We start from the raw sequence: 13245 nt of genomic DNA, 5'->3' as shown, positions 1-13245 counted from the left end.
TTGGGGCTTATTTGAAGATTGAGTGAAGATTTCCCTTGCTTCTCAAGGCTGGGAACTAAAAGCCAGCTCTTAGGATTTATAAGGCTTGTATTCCCTCTTCCATCTCTGAAAATTCTCCTAATCAAATAAGATTAGATCAAAGGCAGCCTGCAGGAAGAAGCCAAAGGCATCCACCCTCCTAATTCCAGCTCAGAGAATATGTAGTTCACCCTAAAGTGGCCAGTCAATTTCTCTTTGTTAACTAAGAATGACAGAACATATACCATTTTACTGAATAGTAAAACTAATGAATTTAGAAATCAGATTAAAAGATGCAATATAGGGCCATTCATCATTCAAAAATATAGACAGGATGACAAGCCCCAGAAATCAATGAGGGATGAGGCCTGAATTGTTGTGTTGTTAATGTTTAGTTGCTCAGTCATATTTGACTCTTTTGAGACACCATGGACTGTAGCCTACCAGGCTCCTCTGCCCATGGGCAGAATTAGCCCTGTTAAAATAGAAGGGCAACCAGGATCCTTGTTAGTGAGACTGCCATCATCCACAACTGGAGATCAGAGGGAATGCACAATTATGGGTTGTTTGGAAGATTTTGTTGCCTATCTGTACAGGGAGAGAACAAAATAGTTGTACCCAGTTGGGTGGTGTCTCACAGCAGGAATGTCAGAAGGAGGGGAAACTACAGTGGGTCTGTTCACTAGGTACAAAAGGAAGAGAAACTAGAAAGGCCTTGTAAGAGCAGATCCCCTGTTCTGCAGGTCTCCTTGACCCTGCGTTCTATTGCACTAACCTGTCATTAGAAAGACAGGCCAGGCCCTTACTAAGTCCTTAAATGGTCAGAAAAGAACTGTTTTCCCTGCTGGTTTCACATATTAGGAATGCCCTGGAATTATGGCACTTTTAAAGATTTTAAAATATGAGGTGTAATTCTGGAACTCCATGGTTTTCACTAACACATCTACGTGAACTTTGAGGAATTTAGGAATCAGATTGGGAGACAATAGGAAATAAATTTTTGCCATTACCTAATAAAGTTGTGTAGGGAAAAGCATATGGATCCAGACAAAAGCATATGGATCAAGGTATTATGAGGACAGATGTAAGGAAGAAGACAGAGGAAGGACAACTAGTCTTTAGTGTGAGTCCCTGGAGGTCTCTGCTGATAACTCTGTTACAGTTTAGCGACCCATCCCAATGTCTTACAGATTTACTTAGAAGTGTTTCTATAGGCTTACCTGTTTCCCCCCTCTTTTCTATTTTAAGTTTCTTCCTATTTCCCTTTTCTTAAGCAAGATGGACACTGAATAGTCTTTTTGCTCCTCGGAGGGCCTTGCTAATAACTGGCTTGCCACAGAGATCCAATTGAGTTAAATTGTAGAAATATTCTAAATTCTCTTGACTGTCTCAGTCTTCTGCTTTATTTTTGCTTCATCCTTCTCCTTGATACTGGATCCACTTCAGTATTTCTATATCTTTCTGAAATAGGATCTCTGAAGTACCTGGATCCCTTAGTGATGGTCTGGCCTGGACCAATGTTGTAAATGTGCCGTGGGTGAGCATTTCAGATGCCTGTGATGACCCAGATCCCTGTGATGTCAAAAGATCAGTGCAGATGCCTGTGATAACCCAGATCCTTGTGATGTCAAAAGATCAGTGCAGATGCCTGTGATAACCCAGATCCCTGTGATGTTAAAAGATCAGTGCAGATGCCTGTGATAACCCAGATCCCTGTGATGTCAAAAGATCAGTGTAGGTCACAAACTCTACCAGAAGACCATTCGTGTTGATCTGCACTAATGAGAGTCATCATAAATGATGGAAATACTGACAATAGCCTTCATTTCACTTCATAGCTGAGATTGTAACTCCAGATAGTGCCCGCATCTTATGAGACTTGATCTCCCTCCATCATCCCTAATCATTCTCCAGCTGAGTCCTAAAGTGAATTAACTATTTCATTATAAGCTGTAATGAAACCACCCTAGACTTGTTGCTTCCTTCCTTCAGTACAGAGACTTAAAGAATAAAACAACTAGAGAATCAAGGAAAAGAAACAGGAAATTATACATAAAGTATCCATAATGATATTTCTCTGAACATTCAGGGACTGTGTATAAGTCTAAAGACAAATGAATATGAAACTGGAAGGAGAACTTAGAAATCAAGGAGAATTATTGAACATCAGTGGATTAGACAACTTTAGCTATTCTATGTCATTAAGCTGTTTTGCTACTTAAAGTGTGTGAAGAAAAAATTTGCAGAGACTCTAATTAGCTTTGAGAAGAGAATAAAGAGGAAGAAAAAGTGAGGGATAATGAGACAGAGAGAGTAAGCAAGGGGGAGAGCAAGATATGTACCATCAGAGTAGGAGAGAATAAAGTTGAAACCCAGAGAGATTCTTAGACTAAGAAATAAAATGATTTTAAGAGGTGAACAGTTACATATTTAGAGATTAAAAAACTTTGCCTGGAGTCTTCCTTGGTGGCTCAGTGGTAAAGAATCCGCCTGCCAATGCAGGAGACACAGGCTCAATCCCTGATTCAGGAAGATCTCACATGCCGCAGAGCAGCTAAGCCCATGCGCCTTCACTAATGAGCTTGTGCCCTAGGGCTGCAACTACTGAGCCCCATGCCCCAGCTACTGAACCCTGCATGCCCTAGAGCCTATACTCTGCAACTAGAGGAGCCACCATAATGAGAAACTCACTATCGCCACTAGAGAAAAGCCCATGCAGCAACAGACCCAGCACAGCCAAAAATAAACAAATTCATAAACAGAAAACAAAACTAAAAAACCTTGCCTGGAAGCTAATCTCATCACTTTATAGGGAGGCAGTGAGGCACAGGGTAAAGCAAAGGGTCCTTAGAGGCAGGCATATCAGAAATTCAGACTTGACATTATTGTTGCTTACTATAATGTGCAGTTGGCTAGCTGGTTCTCAAATTTTTTTTTTTTTCTATAAAATGAGGATTAACTAAAATAATATATAATTAGTGCTGGCACAGATTGGGCAATAAATACATATAGTTGTGATCTCTGTTTTCTCTCCCTCTCCCTGTGGTTTCATTTCACATGTAAAAGGAATACTGTAAACACTTGGCCAGCATCCCACTAAGAAGCCAAACTGGCCCTGCAGAAACCTGGAGAAAAAGATCTCATCCACACTTTGTAATCCATCCTACTGGTTCCTGCTTCTCCCTGTCCTGTCCATTTAACTCAGCTTTTACCCCTGATGTGTTTAAGTTCCATTTTCTCTAAAGTTTTCTCCTCAAGACATTTGGAAAAAATGTGAACCTCAGCTTTTATATAATTTCTAAAAGAGAATCATTTAGAATCAAAAGCCTTTCCTTTTCCAGAGAATAAGAAAGAAAAATGTAAGATAAGTAGAAGACACTAGTATGCACAAATGTGAAGAGGGAAGTTGAACAAATACAAAGAAATGAGGAAAGTAACCCTAGAGATAATATGGTCTCCTCCTCTGCAGCAACTGGTGACAGACAGGCCTTTGCTAACCAGAAGGGCCCCATCAGACACACCCAAGCCATTTGCCCCTTATCCAGACCTGGGAGTCCTGGTTGGCTGTCTTTGAGAGCCCAATGTAAACTTAGAGGAGAGCCAGAGAACAGACTAGCTGGAGAGAGTTGGAAAAGTAGACAGAGTTAAGTGTCTAGAGAGAGAAAGGAGCAAGGTGGAAGTTAATGGAGTCAAGATCTGTGACATCTCCTCCCTGGCCACTGTGTGCAGAATTCTGATGTGATCTAAACACAAGTGGTCACTGAGGGAGCCAGGGATGTTTGTCTCTGATGGATAAATAGAGTCAGGGTCAGCTTTCACTGAAGAAGTGAGCACGTTTACTGACCTTCTCCCTTGACTTTGGCACACCCTGGTGATAACATTTCCTGTGTTGATCTCAGGCTCAGAGGAGGGTTCCCCAGGCATCGAGTGAGGGTCCAGTGAATTCTGCTGCAAACCAGCTGGTCATTTATAGGGTAGGGAATATGGGCTCTGTGGACACACACACACATACACACTCACAGGCACACACACACACTCAGGCAGGCATGAACTTCTACCTGGTCACTGTTGGGAGCCAAATGTAACAAGGCCAACTATCTCATCTTGAAGTCTTACCATTTTAACTGGATCCCTGGGGATAGTCTCATATCCTTGTGAGGCTATTTCCATGGCAAGTGGCCTGGAAGGTCTAGAATAGTCTCAGGGTTTCTGTTCTGTTTATGAGATGAGTTGATATTTATGGGGGCCTGCCAAGTGTCATTATCCTCATGCCCTCAGCTTCAAATCTTGGAGCCTTTAACTCTTGAGCACCTATTGTACAATTTTATTTTGAATTAATTTTCTAGTTAGGGTTTCTTATGACTTAGATATCACTCCTTGTGCCCCCAATTCACTACTTTTTTCATATCATTATACTGTGTTCACTGTGTTCAACACAACAATAAAGATCGGCTAAAGTGAAGGAAGCTGAGCGCCGAAGAATTGATGCTTTTGAACTGTGGTGTTGGAGAAGACTCTTGAGAGTCCCTTGGACTGCAAGGAGATCCAACCAGTCCATCCTGAAGGAGATCAGCCCTGGGATTTCTTTGGAAGGAATGATGCTAAAGCTGAAACTCCAGTACTTTGGCCACCTCATGCGAAGAGTTGACTCATTGGAAAAGACCCTGATGCCGGGAGCGACTGGGGGCAGGAGGAGAAGGGGACGACAGAGGATGAGATGGCTGGATGGCATCACTGACTCGATGGATGTGAGTTTAAGTGAACTCCGGGCGTTGGTGATGGACAGGGAGGCCTGGCGTGCTGCAATTCATGGGGTCGCAAAGAGTCAGACACAACTGAGCGACTGAACTGAACTGAACTGAAATACACATATGAAACAGTTACCTTATTAAATGCTGCTGATAGGGTGGTAAACAGCCAAAAGCACTCCCTAAAAAAAAAAAAGAAAAAGAAAAGCACTCCCTGATGGAGCATACATCATTGGTAACATGCTCCTTCCGTAACCACCATCCTCTACCTCTTTATTATCACAATTCTATTCTTCAAATCTAAAATAACCTTCTTTCCCCTAATTCACCCACTGTTCTCCCAAATCTTGCTTGACATTGAATTAGATTCTGCATAAGTCAAAGAACTTCAGTAATTCTCTTACTCCTTCAGTTCTCTGTAGCTCTTCTTTCTACTTGGAGTGCATGAGTTCCTATAAAGTTGAAGTTTATGCTGCTTGTGTCCTGACTCTAGAGTGAGTCTAAGCATCTATGAGACTTAGCATCTAAGTCTAATTGTGCAGGGTGGTTTCACCCCCGGTCTCATCATATAACAGAAACCTCCACCACCATCTTCACGTGTGCATCTTACAAAATCTAATATAATTTAGGCATTTTTGTAACATAAATAAGTTTGGAGGAAAGTGTGATTTTGAAACATAATGCACAGAAGTTAAGCTTCAGGAAAGTGACTTTTGCAACAAAGATTTTTTATGATCTTTCAGATATCCACTCAAAAACTTCTGGAAAAAAGTGAACTTGTCAAGCTCTTTTAAAGCACCTATTCCTACATCATTCACTGATATGGTAAGAAAGAAGCTCACTCGTCTCCTCACTTCCTTATCACCTCTGGTCCATCGCATTTTATTAGCACAATTCTAACCCAAACATGATGTTCAGTTCAAATGTGGGTGAAAATAATTATACCAAAAAAAGCTGTCCAAAAGTGGTATAACTTCGAGTCATTAGGAAAAAGTGTGTATCTATTGATGTTATGTTACATGTTTATATTTCTGTTTATTTACATTTTCCCTAATGACATTCCATGGAGAAGGCAATGGCACCCCACTCCAGTCCTCTTGCCTGGAAAATCCCATGGACAGAGGAGCCTGGTAGGCTGCAGTCCATGGGTTCGCTAAGAGTCGGACACAACTGAGCTACTTCACTTTCACTTTTCACTTTCATGAATTGGAGAAGGAAAGGGCAACCCACTCCAGCGTTCTTGCCTGGAGAATCCCAGGGACAGGGGAGCCTGGTAAGAGGCCGTCTATGGGGGTCGCACAGAGTCGGACACGACTGAAGTGACTTAGCAGCAATGACATTCCGTAATTTGTGTGCATCTTTCCATGAAGGACTGCCCTATTTCATTATGGTCATTCCCATATATTTTATATTTTGGATATTATTTAAAATGGTCTTAAAATTTATTTTTCTATTTTATTTGCTGAAATATAAAAATGCAATTTGATTTTTGCATCTAGTAGACTTGTTTAATTCTATTAATTTAAATAAATTATCTGTACTTTTTTTAGTTTTTCTATGAAGACAATCATGCCATCCCTAGGTAAAGTTTTGCATTTTTGTTTCTAGTTCTTATACAACTTATCTACTTCCCTTGCTTTACTGTACTATATATGATCTTCAATCTAGGAAATCAACCCTGAATATTTATTGGAAGGACTGATGCTGAAACTGAAGCTCTAATACTTTGCCCACCTGATGCTAAGAGCTGACTCATTGGAGAAGATACTCATGATGGGAAAGATTGAAGGCAGGAGGAGAAGGGGACGACAGAGGATGAGATGGTTGGATGGTATCACTAAGTCAATGGACATGAGTTTGAGCAAACTCTGGGAGACAGTGAAGGACAGGGAAGTCTGGTATGCTGCAGTCCATGGGGTCACAGAGAGTCAGACAGGACTGAGCAACTGCACAACAACAGGATCTTCAGTACAACTTTGAATAAAAGTAGGGATAATGGTTACCCTAGGTTTGTTTATAATCTAAAGGTAATTTTAATGTTTCCCTATTAAGGGTGATGCTTGCAGAGATTTGGTATATGATCACTCTATTGGTTAAGGAAGTATGTATCTATTCCTGGTTGGCCAAGAGTTGTTTTTTTTTTTTTTTAATTATAAACAGGTGTGAATTTTCAGTAAAATAGATGCCTTTTCTGCATCTACTGATATTATCATGTGATTTTTCTCCATTTGTCTATTAATGTAATGATTTACATTAATTCATTTTCTGATGTTAAATAAATTTCGAATGTTCTGGGATAGACTCAAGTTTGTTCATGATACAAGGTATTATATTTTTAACATGTAGGGAGACAATTCTGTTTAGAAAGTTTACAATTCTATTCACAAGTGATATTAGCTTATTTTGTCTTTGTCAAGTATTGGTATCAAAGTTATTTTAAAAGTTGAGGATTTTCCCTCATTTTTGATATATTCACTAGTTTATTTTTTAGATTCCATGTGTAAGTCATATCATAGAGTATGTATTTTCTCTGTCCAACTCATTTCACTTAGCATAATACCCTCCATCGATGTTGTTGCAAATAGCAAAATTTCATTCTTTTTTTTTAAATGCCTGAATAGTAGTCTGCTGTATATAAATGCACCACATCTTCTTTATCCATTCATCTTTTGATGGACACATAGGTTGTTTTCATATCTTGGTTATCATAAATAATGCTGCTATTAACAGTGGGAAGCATATATCTTTTTGAATTAGTGTTTTCCTTTCTTTGGACATATATCTGAGTGTAATTGCTGAGTCATATGATAGTTCTATTTTCATTTTTTTGAGGTCTTTCCCTCTTTTCTATTATACAGGCAAACCTCCATACTATTGTGGGTTCCATTCCAGACCACCAAAATAAAGTAAGTATTGCAAGAAAGCATGTTACATAAACTTTTTGGTTTTCCCGGTGCATATAAAAGTTATTTTTACACTGTACGATAGTCTATTAAGTGTGCAATAACATTATGTCTAAAATACAATGTACCTATTCAATTAAGTGAACTTTATTGCTAAAAAATGCTAACCATCATCTGAGTCTTCAGTAAGTCATCATGGTAACATCAGTGATCACTGGTCACAGATCACCATAACAAATATAATACTAACTAAAAGTTTGAAATATTGCAAGGATTACCATAATGTGATATAAGCAAATGATATTGGAAAAAAGGTGCAGATAGATTTGCTCAGTGCAGGGTACCACAAACTTATAATTTATAAAAATTGCCGTGTCAATTGGGAGATTGGAATTGACATCAATACCCTCCTATATATAAAATACAATAGATAACTAATGAGAACCTACTATATATAGCACAGGGAACTCTACTCAGTTCTCTGTGGTGACCTAGATGGGAAGGGAATCTACAAAAGAGTGGATTTATGTATATGTATAGCTGATTTCCCCTTCATGAGCACATCATGAGAAATGCCAGGCTGGATGAGTTACAAGCTGGAATCAAGACAGGCAGGAGAAATGTCAACAGCCTCAGATATGCAGATGATACCACTGGAATGGCAGAAAGACAAGAGGAACTAAAGAGCCTCTTGATGAGGGTGAAGGAGGAAAGTGAAAGAGCTGGCTTAAGACTAAATATTAGAAAAACTAAGATCCTGGCTTCTGGCCCCATTATTGCATGGCAAATTGAAGGGGAAAAGGTGGAAGTAGTGACAGATTTCCTTTTCTTGGGTTCCAAAATTACTGCGAACGGTGACTGCAGCCATGAAATCAGAAGACGATTGCTTCTTGGCAGAAAAGCAATGACAAACCTAGACAGTGTGTTGAAAAACTGAGGCATTAATCTGCCAACAATGGTCTGGATAGTCAAGGCTATAGTCTTCCCAGTGGTCGTGTATGGTTGTGAGAGCTGGACTGTAAAGAAGGCAGAAAGCCAAAGAACTGATGCCTTTGAACTGTGGTGCTAGAGAAGACTCGTGAAAGTCCCTTGGCCAGCAAGATCAAATCAGTCAATCTTAAGGGAGATCAACCTAGAATATTCACTGGAAGCACTGATGCTGAAGCTGAAGAGCCAGTGTTTTGGTCATCTGATGTGAACAAATGACTCATTGGAAAAGTCCCTGATGCTGGGAAAGATTGAGGGCAGAAAGAGAAGAGGGCATCAGAGGATGAGATGGCTGGACAGCATTACTGATAAATCCATTATATACATTTTCTCCTGCTTTCCTTGCATAATCTATTAACATGTGATTAAATTAGTAGTTTAATTTATTAGATTTTAACTTTTCTTTTTTCTTCTAATATAAGAAAGTGCTGCTCTAGCTACATCCCACAAAATTGTATGTAGATTCATCACGATTTTGGGGCTTGTGAAATTTTCTAATTTTTACCATAATTGGCTCTTTTGTTAAAAAACCAAACATGAGGTATCAGGAAAAAGGAACTGAGATAAATAGGCCTTTAGTGGAGGTTTATATCGCTCTTGCTAGGTGTTGGGCAGTGTTTATGTTTGCTGTAGCTGTGGTGCCAGAGGCTAAAATTTCCTCTAGTGTCCTTATTTTCGTCTCCTCTGTTATCTTTTTGTTTCTTAGAGACTCCTTCCTAAATAGGGACTGAAGACTGTAGGCCTTTCGGGTATAATTCTTGAAATCCTCAAGTCCTACTGATGTGGTGGTAAGCGGTGGGGGAATGGAAGCATCCTGTGGTCCTGCGAGTAGGTCTTGGTTTCCTAGTGAGCCTGTGTCCTTATGCTGTGACCTTTACCTTCTCACATTTTCTTTTTTTTCTGGATCCTTCCCCAGGTTGGTTAGGTTCTCATAAGGTAGTATTCCTTGAGGACAATCTGTTAAGGAGAACAGAGCTCTCTGAGCTTATTTCAGAATGGTTATTTTCCCTTCCCACTGCTGAAGCATAAAGGGATTTTTTTTTCTTTTTGATCTTCATCATGAGAATCTGGTGGGGAGGCTGCAAGTAAAACTCATAAAACTAAGATGGCTTCCCTAAGGATGAGCCTCCAGGAGTATTTTTCTATGAAGCCAACCCATGCTCAGTCTCAATAACTAGTCAATTTTCCTTCAAGTGTTCTGACCAGGCTCTAGCTGCAGCTTCTGCTCCTAAGGAAGCTGGGATTCTCTGTGTTCACCTGTGTCCCAGTTTTTGGAGTGGTGGTTTGCCCTGTGACTTCAGTTCTCCAATGGACCTAAGAAGTGTTGATGTTCAGTTTGTTCATTCGTTTTTCTTTTTCACTGATGAAGGTGAGAGTGACAACTTCTAAGCCCCATACTCTTTCCATGTAAGATTAGACTTATAATTCATTCTTAATTAGAATTATGTTTCTCAATTTCCAAACATATGGGTTTCTTTTCAGGTATCTTTTTGATACTGATTGCTAACTTTTTTTTTTTCTTTTCTATTTTATTTTATTTTTTAACTTTACAATATTGTATTGGTTTTGCCATATATCAACATGAATCGATTGCTAACTTTTAACTGCATTATGATTAGAGAACTTGGCTTGTGTGATTCCTTACCTATGAAATGTTTTAAGGTTTGTTTTATGGACCAACATGCAGGCTATTTTGAGGAATTTTCCATTTGTTTTTGTACTAGATACCTGTTACTCAGCCAGTGGGTGTGGTGCTCCGTCGCTCAGTCGTGTCCGAATTTGCAGCCCCATGGACTGTAGCCTGTCAGGCTCCTCCATTCATGGAATTTTCCAGGCAAGAATACTGGAGTGGGGTGCCATTTCCTATTCTAGGGGATCTTCCTGATCCAGGTACAAACCCGTGTCTCTTCATCTCCTGCACTGGCAGGCAAATTCTTTACTACTTGTTCCACCTGGGAAGCCCTAGTGGGTGCATCGGAAGGAAATAATTGGTGTACTTATGTAGGACCAATAAGGGGAATTATAAAGATGCAGGAGTCAAAGAGGGATGGAAAAGCACCCTAGGCTCTCAAGAGTGGGACCAGGTACTACCTTACAGGAACAGGGAAGGGAGCTGTAAAAGAAGGCCACTTGATAGGGGCTCTGGAACATCAGGGAAGGAGACAGGAAAATAAACACACCCACTCTCTTCCTGCTTTCCTCTACTCTTACTAACTCTTATTAGTTGAACCCAACCAGAGCTTAGAAGGTAATGAAGGCAGTCAACAAAAGTCTATCTATCAGGACACAGATCAGGGGAGAACGTATGCATTTAGTTTTAGAAGGGCAAAAAAAAAAAAAAATGTCTAGCATACATAAAAGGTAGAGCGGACCCTTCAGGATGGGTGGAGCATATGGGTGGGGAAATATAAGCATTGGTAAAAGGAGGAGATTGGTAAAGTGGATGAGAAAAAGTATTGAAATTATAGGTAGTATTTCCATAATAGCGTACATGGTTTGCACACATTTCACTAAATGGCATTGTAAGAGTCCCACTGTAAACAGGCGGAGGTGATGAATGGTGAGACTGAGCTAGGCAAAAATGTGAGATTTGTGGGAACAAGGGAAGGATGGATATTGGGTGGATGAATTTTGGTTGGAAGTAACAGAGGGAAAGAGTAGAATTTAAGTAGGAATCCAGACTAGTGATAGACAGAAGGGCATGACTGGCTAGGAAATTCCTATAACTTGAAAAAAAAAGTTGGTGGGGGTAAGGGTAAGTTTAAATAGAGACAAACAGAGAGGTTTTAGGGAAGGTTTTTATTACAACTATTTACATGGATTGTTGCTATGGCAGTGTCAGCAGAAATCCTGCCCACAGTCCAGCAGAAAATGACTTTGCAGATAAGATAGAATTCTGTATTCTAAATTCTCCTTGGTTTCCTCCTATCTCTTCCCTCCCCATATCAATAACTCTCATCATTTTTATGATTCTTCCATTTTAACACCTCATCTCTCCTTGACATTACTGACATCTTTGGCCATACAATTCTTTATTTTAGGGGATTTCCTTTGTATTATAGAATGTTCAGCAGCATCTCTGGTCTCTACCTACTAGATGCTAGTACCTTACTCTTTCCTCCAGTAGTGACAACCAAAAAAATACCTTCAGATATTGCTGAATACCCCTGGGGGAGAAAATCATCCCTACTTAGAACCTCTGCTCTAGATTTTCAGAAATAGAACAGTGGTGGGGAAGACAGAAGATAGAACTGTAAGTATAGTTTCAGGAAATGTAGTATAGTATAGGTAAAGCAAGAGATAGGAAGGAATCTTCATGAAAAAAAGGATACACTTAAACTGTATCCAGGTTAGTGTCAAAATTTACAAGTAGCAAATAAATGTGTAAATAGGTCAAAGTGCTATTATATATTCTTGTACAATGCAGATGTCACTCAAAGCTTTCTTGATCCTAGGAGATTTCTATCTACAGCTCCCACCCCCAGTTTACAATGTGGGGAAGTAGGTGCTCTCCAGAGACTTTTGCTCTTGCTTCTGTTCTTCCTCTTCTCCATCAAAAATCCATATGCATTTGACATACAGCTCCTCCTCTTGCTGCCTCTGAGAAGTAATCCTATTAATCAATTCTTATATAGGGAGACAAATTTCATGGAGAATTTTGAGGCAGGCATAGAGGGATGGTGTCACATACCTTACAGCATATTTCTCCTGCTGCTGCTGCTAAGTCACTTCAGTCGTGTCCGACTCTGTGAGACCCCATAGATGGCAGCCAACCAGGCTCCCCCATCCCTGGGATTCTCCAGGCAAGAACACTGGAGTGGGTTGCCATTTCCTTCTCCAGTGCATGAAAGTGAAAAGTGAAAGTGAAGTCGTTCAGTCGTGTCCGACTCTTAGCGACCCCATGGACTGCAGCCTTCCAGGCTCCTCTGTCCATGGGATTTTCCAGGCAAGAGTACTGGAGTGGGGTGCCATTGCCTTCTCCACTATTTCTCCTACTCATTGTTTTTTTTCCCCTATGTTCCACATCCTTTTGTTTCCCTCATGGCTCTCAATCTGCTCCTTTCTCAATCTTAATGTTCCTACCAGTTGACTTTGCCCTGGAAAGAAATGCTCTGGAAAGAATGAACTTGTCATCCTCTTTGATGAATTTCTCTAGAGGATCATACTACTTTCCCCCAAATTTTGGAATACACTCCTCCATTTTATTACACTTGCCCCTCCAATCATGAAAATGTATAACTAAGAGAAATTTGGTGGAAGTGAAATTAGATAGATGAGCATTATTAAACATCAACAGGATCTTCCATAAAGATTGTGGTGCTGGAGACAACTCTTGAGAGTCCCTTGGACATCAAGGAGATCAAACCAGTTAATCCTAAAGGAAATCAACCCTGAATATTCATTGGAAGGACTAATGCTGAAACTGAAGTTCCAATACTTGGTTTGAAGAGCTGACTCATTGGAAAAGACCCTGATGCTGGGAAAGATTGAGAGCAAGAGGAGAATGGAGTGGCAGAGGATGAGATGGTTAGATAGCATCACTGACTCAATGGAGATGAGTTTGAGCAAACACTGGGAGATAGTGAAGG

The sequence above is a fragment of the Bos indicus genome, chromosome 5, assembly GCF_029378745.1.
Source record: "Bos indicus isolate NIAB-ARS_2022 breed Sahiwal x Tharparkar chromosome 5, NIAB-ARS_B.indTharparkar_mat_pri_1.0, whole genome shotgun sequence".
NCBI classification, from domain to species: Eukaryota; Metazoa; Chordata; class Mammalia; order Artiodactyla; family Bovidae; genus Bos; species Bos indicus.
Note: the sequence above shows the minus strand (reverse complement) of the source record.